Consider the following 7,752-nt stretch of genomic DNA (forward strand, 5'->3'; position numbering starts at 1 on the left):
CAGCCATAAAAAAGAATGAAATCATGCCATTTGCAGCAACATGGATGGAGATTATCACACTAAGTGAAGTAAGTCAGACAGAGAAAGATAAATACCATGTGATATCACTTATATGTGGAATCTAAAACATGACGCAAATGAACTTATCTACGAAACAGAAACAGACTCACAGACATAGAGAATAGACTTGTGGTTGCCAAGGGGAAGGGGGGTGGGGGAGGGAAGGACTGGGAGTTTTGAATTAATAGATGTAAACTGCATATAGCATGGATAAACAACAAGTTTTGTGGGGGCCAAGGGGAGGGGGGGTGGGGGAGGGATGGATTGGGAGTTTGAGATTAGCAGATGCAAACCGTTATATATATATATGTATAACTGAATTTCTTTGCTGTACACCAGAAACTAACACAACATTGTAAATTAACTATACTTCAGTAAAATAAATTAAAAACAAAATAAATGAACAAAGAAACCCCAAATGTTCTGACCTTAGACTATTTCCAGTCACAGTGGTTTACCTCTGGGGATGGGGTTGGAGAACCAGGGGTCAGGAGCAGGAGGGCTTGGAGAATTATCTGTCGTGTCCATTCTCACATCCTGCTTGACATCTTTTGCCACGTGCATGGATTATTTTAAAAGAAAGAAAAACTTACGCGCGTGTGTGTGTGTGTGTGTGTGTGTGTGTGTGTGTGTGTGTGTGTACACACAACTCTCTTGCCCCTCTGCTCCGCAATTCCTGCTCCCTGAGGGCAGGGACCCTGTCCCGTCCCTGTAGAATGCCTGGCGCACAGTAGGCCCACAAGAGTTACCTGCCGAAGGGATGCCTTGTCATGAAACGTCCACCTGGGCCCCAGCCCATCAGTTCCCACGCCTGTTCCCACACCTGCTCCTATTCGCAGACACTTGCAGTGGTGCTGGCTCTGTGTGGGGATCTCTTCTCAGCATCGGGAGGCAGACATGTACCACCAAATGGACAGAATTCCTGCTCCACCTAGAGGGGGCGCCACCAAGCACCGAGAGCCACTGTGCCTCAAGCAGAGGTAGCCCACTCCAGAGTCTTTTTTTTTTGGCTGCATTGGGTCTTTGTTGCTGTGTGCGGGCTTTCTCTAGTTGCGGCAAGCGGGGGTTTCTCTTGTTGCGGAGCACGGGCTCTAGGCGCACGGGCTTCAGTAGTTGCAGCACGTGGGCTCAGTAGTTGCGGCTCTCGCTCTCTAGAGCGCAGGCTCAGTAGTTGTGGCGCCCGGGCTTAGTTGCTCCGCGGCATGTGGGATCTTCCCAGACCAGGGCTGGAACCCTTGTCCCCTGCACTGGCAGGCAGATTCTTAATCACTGCACCACCAGGGAAGTCTCAACTCCAGGCTCTTTTACTTCCTAAACCCTCATCTCCTATTTGCCCCCTGTTTGCTACCCATGGTACCCTGCCCTTCATTCATTCATTCGTTCATTCATTCACGTTCATTGGCATCCACTCTGGGGAGGCGACAGTGGTTACAGTCCAGTGGGGGATGGACATGAATCAGATGACGATGGCTCAGAGAGGACCGTGGTCCAGAGGTTCTCCGAGGGAACTCGACATCGATTAGGGTCCGGAATGCTTCCTCGAGGGGAGATACCATGGCTGAGACCTGCAGGAATCGCAGGAGGCGGCCGGTGAAGGGAGGAGCCGTGTAAGGAGCCCGTCCTGGAGGCTGGGTGTGTTCAAGGCCGGAGAAGAGGGAGCCGAGAGGTGGCTTGAGGCTGGAGGCCAGCAGGGTCCCTGACCAGGGTTGGTGGCCACTGAAGCGTGTGAGCAGGGGCGTGTGGCCGTCAGGTGGTGCTTTGCATCAGTCACGATGTGGGGTGGAGAGTGGGCAGGGCCCCTGCTGGGATCCTCCATCTCCCTTGGTGGCCCCACTGTCCTCCCTTTCCTCCCCGCCCCCTCTCATCACCCAAGTCACCACGCTGGACCGGCCTGACCCCAGTCCTTCCTCCCTGGCCCCTGTGGCCCATCTGTCACCAAATTACAATCTTTCGACCTCATCATCTCCAGCGCCATCTTTCACACCACAGCTCAGAGCCAAGTTCCGTCTCTTTCCTGATCCATCTGCCCCCAAAGTGGCACCTGCCTCCAGTCAGGCCTCCCTCCACGTCCCCTTCTCTGAATCGACCCTCTTAAGCATAATTCTCTAATTCCTTTTCCAGTTCATGGCAAAGGAAATAGAAATGGCCCTGAAGCCTATGAAAAATGGCCAAACTCACTTATAAGAGAAACACAGATTAAAACCGCACTGAGGCTCCTTTGTCTTTAGTTAGAGTTTACCTACCAGAGTGACACAAATCTAAAAGGCTGAGAACCAGTTGCCAGTGAGGCTGGGAAGCAATGGGCCCTGTGGTCCCTATGGGGGCCTGGACCCGGCCTATCACCTGAGAAAGACAAGTGGACAGAGCTGACCAAATGACAACAGCGAGTGTCCTGTGACCCCCAAGTCCCTACGAACTTATTCTTCAGCTGTGCTCACACGAGTGTGAAACAGCATCTGTGCAAGATGACACATGGCAGCACTGCTTGTCACAGGAAAGAGCTGGGGACAACCTAATCGTCCATCAACTGAGGCCATGGGGGTGGCTGATGGGCTGAAAGGCCCTTGTCCGGAACGGAGGGAGCGGAGAGGGGGCTTGAGGCTGGAGAGGCCATAATTTGCATAAATTATGGTACACCCCGTGTGAAATACTATGCAGCTGTGAGAAAAATGAAACTGACGATACACTCTATGAACTGACATAAAGTGGTCATAGATATAATGTCAACTGAAGAAAGGAAGGTGCCGGACAACGTGAATAGCAGAGGCTCAATAAAATGTGGCTTCCCATGGCTCCTGCAGAGTCACCCCCATCGCCCCCGGCAATGGGGCCTGTCCTCCCCCCGCTGCCACCAAGGTCTGCTGTACTTTGGGGCTCTACTTGTCTAAATATTGCCATTTGTGTAAAAAAGATGGGCGGGGCTTTGCTTGCGTGTGCAAAGAGTATCTCTAGAAGTGTTTACAAGAAACTGATAACGCTGGTTGTTTGTGGAGAGGAGAACTGGTGCCTGGGCAACAGGGGTAAGAGGGAGACGTTTTGCCTCTTGTGATTTCTTCTTTTATATTTTTATTTATTTATTTATTTGGCAGCTTCGGGTCTTTAGTGGCAGCATGCGGGATCTTCATCGCGGCATGCAGGATCTTTCATTGTGGCGCGCGAGCCCTTCGGCCTGCTGTGATTTCTAAATTGTGAACCACACGAAAGCATTACCATGTCAGAAAGATAATTTTTTTTTTAAAAAGATAATTTAAATGAAAATAGCTATCGTGAGCTATTGTCTGCTTTTAATTATTCTTTAATGGGCAAGTGACAGAAACCCAATTCCAACAGGACTAAACAAAAATTGTAAGTTGTTGGCTCATATAATGGTGTCTGATTCAGGCATGGCTGGATCCAGAAGCACAAGCAATGCTATTGAGAGTCATTCTCTTGGCTCTGCTTTTCTCTGTGCTGGCTTTGTTCTCGGACAAGCTCTTCCATGAGTTGACAGCCCTGAGTTGACATCTTGGCATCTGTCACCCTAATAGTCACCGCAAGTTCCCAGGCCAAAGCCCACTGCTGACAGGCCCATCCCTAAAGCATCCCTATGACTCAGATGGGCTAGGCTGGGGCCTCAGACCCACTTTTAGAGCTTGGAGGCAAGGTCAATCATACTGGAGACTCTGGAAAATTGAGGGGTGGTCAGCAGAATAAGAGGAATGGGAGCTGGGCAAGGAAAATGGTGTTCGTCCACTAGCCTCTTGGTCTTTCCCCCTCTCCTATGCCATGGTCTGCTGGACATATCTTGTTTCCCGCTCACATCACGCATCTACTTGCACTCCTTCTGGCCTTTGCCTTTGCCTCTGCCTGCTCCCCCTGAAATATCCTTTCCTTTCTCTGCCTGGCAAATTCCGACTCATCCATTAATACCCTGCTCAAATATCACCTCCGCTTGAAGCCTTCCTAACTCTTCCGTCTGTTTCCCCACGTCTAACAGAACAAATCCTTCTTACCGCTGTTCTTTTTGGTTCTTCACTCAATCCATAGTCACTCACTGAGCCTCATCTATGCTGCCTGGGATAGAAAGAGGTAAATCAGAACTGGCCTCTGCTTTCAAGGACCTCCATTACGGCACAGAATGTGCTGTTTTAGCATTGGTTATTTGTTTTACTCAGGGTATCTGTTCTCTGAGGGCTGGGCCCAGCCTTGACCATCTGTGTCTTCTCCAGTCCGCACGGCTCTAGGCACAAGGTAGATGCAAATGAGTTTTCAGAATGAATAATGACAAGGTGCCTTGAAGGGGTGGGAAGTGTTGAAAACAATCCCTGTAACTCTGTGTTCCCCAGAGGCCAAAAGACAGCCATGTGGCTTGGAGGCTCCCAGAGGACTCTGGGAGGAAGTGCCTCAGTCCCTGCTAGGACAGGGCTGTCACCACTCTGGAAACCCCCATGGCCCTGGGCCTGGGGCCAAAAATCCAGACCCAAAGGAAAGTCCCCCAGTAAGGCCCTGCCACCCAGCTCCCAAGGAGGGGTCCAAGGCAGAGGCAGAAGCTGGGGGTAGCTTCGAAGGGACTCTCATCTCGAATCCCAGCCTCTGCGGGTCAGAGTTCTATGAAGGCGAGTGAAAAGCGAGGAGGGCAGGGCTGGAGTTGGCAGGAGCCCAGGGGAGGAAGGAAACAAGAAACAATCAAGGAAAAATCCAAACCAGGCCTGGGGTTGGTTCAGGCCACGGAGCCCTGCAGGCTGAGCTCAGGCTGTGGCGGAGGAGGCTTCCTAGGGGTGCGCGGAGCTCCTGCCCTGCTCCCCGTCTCCCTGTGGCAGGGGATCGGGGTGGCGGGGGCTGCGGCCCTTCCAGAGACCTCGTCTCCTCGCACTGCCCCCTAGACGCCCCCAAGCGTATCACCAGCCTTCCCTTGTGACTCCCTGCTCTCAGACCTGTCCCCAGACTCCTGGTCCCCCTCATCCCACCTGCCTCCCCAGGTCCCCGGGTGGGCGGGGCCGAGGAGAGCTGGCTCCGGCCTGGGAGTCCTACCCCTCCGGCTCAGTTCCTCCGTTCTTCCAGGCTAACCTCGCAGAAGGGGGCCTCGGACTCTATCCCCCAGGGCCTTTGGGGGCTGGGGCTGCTGACGTGGGTGATTTTCAGGAAGAAGGGGCTGGGCGGGGAAGGAAGGGCTGAGCCGAGGAGGAGAGCTGGCTCCGGCCTGGGAGTCCTACCCCTCCGGCTCAGTTCCTCCGTTCTTCCAGGCTAACCTCGCAGAAGGGGGCCTCGGACTCTATCCCCCAGGGCCTTTGGGGGCTGGGGCTGCTGACGTGGGTGATTTTCAGGAAGAAGGGGCTGGGCGGGGAAGGAAGGGCTGAGTCAGTCCCTGTGTGGTGATTAAAGGTCCTGTGGTGGGGGGGGGCAGCTGTGGGACCGGGGGGCAGGGGAGTGGGAACTGGGCCTATCTCAGGATCAAGGCGAGGCTCCAGGCTGAGAAGAAGGAATTTGAATACTGCATTCGGGGCTTTTTTTTTTTTTTTTAATTTTTGGGCCGTGCCGCACAGCATGTGGGATCTTAGTTCCCCGACCAGACCAGCGATGGAACCCATGCGCCCTGCATTGCAGGCACAGAGTCTTAACCACTGGACCGCCAGGGAAGCCCCTTGGGGCATTGCTCCACCCAGGCTTCCTTGCCTCTAACCTGTCCTGAATGTCCCTCAGGGTCCTACCCCCTCAGACACCAGGGTGTCCAGGAGTCCTTCCAGCAAGAATAGTCCAGGCCCTGGCTGAGGCAGCAGACCCTCAGTCAGGCTGGGCAGGGGGCACTTGGCCTGAGTGTCTACTGGGTCAGAAATGCAGGACACCCTGGCCCTCCCATGGCTCAGGATCCCAGCCTCACCGCCCATACCTGGGCCTTTACACACTGCCTGAGAAGTTGCATAAAAAAGCCAGTTTTAGTCAATGAAATCCTGTTTTACAAATGCTCATTAATTGCAGGGCTGCCATGGCAACACCGGGCGTATCTGCAAAGATCCCGTCCATTCAGCAGAGCTGAGAGCCGCCAGCAGCCGGATCCCCAGGGATTCCTCAGGCCCCAGCCAAGTGACATGACCGCATCTGCGAATGGGGAGAATGAACCACCGACCTGAGTGCTTGTAGAGCACAGAACCCAGTGCCCGGCACAAGGCGGGCCTTGGATGTGGGCTTTGTGGGGGCCGGATCTCTGGCTGATGGCAGTATGAGCAGCACAGGTAGCCGGCACTGGGCGGAACCATGTCACATCCAGGTGGGCTTAAAACAGTCCCCGGAGCGCAGTTCCTGTGGCTTTGGGTCCTGGTTGGGGGGGATGGCTAGTCGCTGAGGGAGGGGTCCGGGGGTTGGCTCAGGCTTGGGGGCCAAATCTGCTGCTCTCTATCCATCCCCCAATGCTCCCCAACTGCGCGCGCGCGCACACACACGCACGCGCGCGCGCGCACACACACACACACCCAGAAGCGCTCCAAAGTGCTCTGGAGTTCGTTCCTGGCTTTGAGTGACCTTGGATGAGGGCCTTTGCCTCTGCAAGCTTTCATCCCTGTAACTTTGTTTTGCCACCAGCCCTGAATGGAGCTCCTGACCTTCCCGGAGCCCCTTCCTCCAACGGAGGACGCTCAGCTGATGGGCGGGGCTGCGCCTCAGCCTCACGCTTGCAGGCTCAGCGGAGTCGTTAGACCCATTCCAGGTCAGGTGGCAAGGCCAGTCGCCACCCCCCAAAGCTCCTGTTATATTGTTTCCATGGAACCCCTGCCTGCGGGGACTGTGTCCCTTATCTTGCTTGGGACTCATGTAACTCCCCTTTTACAGGCAAGAAGGCTCAGGAAGGGCCTGGCCTTTCTTCGTCTGTGGCCACAGAGCAAGGCAGCAGCACAGCCAGCTCAGAACCTGGGTCTGTGGCTCAGAAGCAGTGCTCAGGGCCTGGCACCTAGCTGTCCCCCTACCTGGCTGTGTGTGGGAAGGAAGGCGGGGTGGGGGGTGACAATGGCTGGGTGAGAAGACTAAGTGGGGACGAGGACCCAGAGCCAGCATGTCTTGCCACTTTCAGGCTAAGTAGATCACTGTCAGGGCCCGAGCTTCAGTTTCCATTTCTGTAGAGGGGGACAGTGATGCTGGCTCTGCCCACCTTGCTGGGCTCTCAGAGGATTTGAGGAGCTCAGGGGCAAGAGGCACTTGGTAAGGGGCACAGGCAAGCCTGGGTGGGTGGATGCTTGGCAGAGCCTGGGTGGCAGGAAGGGAGAGAGGTACAATACTTATCCACACACACACGACGATTTGGCCCAGGGCCCCATTCCTCCACTGTCCAGGCCTCAGTTTTCCTCTGAGCCACCAGGCCAGTCCTGGCAGAATCCACCTGACTGATGCCCCCTGGGGAGTTAAAGGAGGGGCCTGGAAGGCTCAAGGTTAAAACCTGAAACTTCCCTGTTTTCGTTTTCTATTGCTGCTGTAACAAATCACCACAAACATGGGGGCTTAAAACAACACAAATTTATTAACTTACAGTTCTGTTGGTCTGAAGTCCAACATGGGTCTAAAATCAAGCAGTCAGGGCTTCCCTGGTGGCGCAGTGGTTGCGCGTCCGCCTGCCGATGCAGGGGAACCGGGTTCGCACCCCGGCCTGGGAGGATCCCACATGCCGCGGAGCGGCTGGGCCCGTGAGCCATGGCCGCTGAGCCTGCGCGTCCGGAGCCTGTGCTCCGC

Source organism: Physeter macrocephalus, unplaced genomic scaffold (genome assembly GCF_002837175.3).
Source record: "Physeter macrocephalus isolate SW-GA unplaced genomic scaffold, ASM283717v5 random_1, whole genome shotgun sequence".
Classification (NCBI taxonomy): domain Eukaryota; kingdom Metazoa; phylum Chordata; class Mammalia; order Artiodactyla; family Physeteridae; genus Physeter; species Physeter macrocephalus.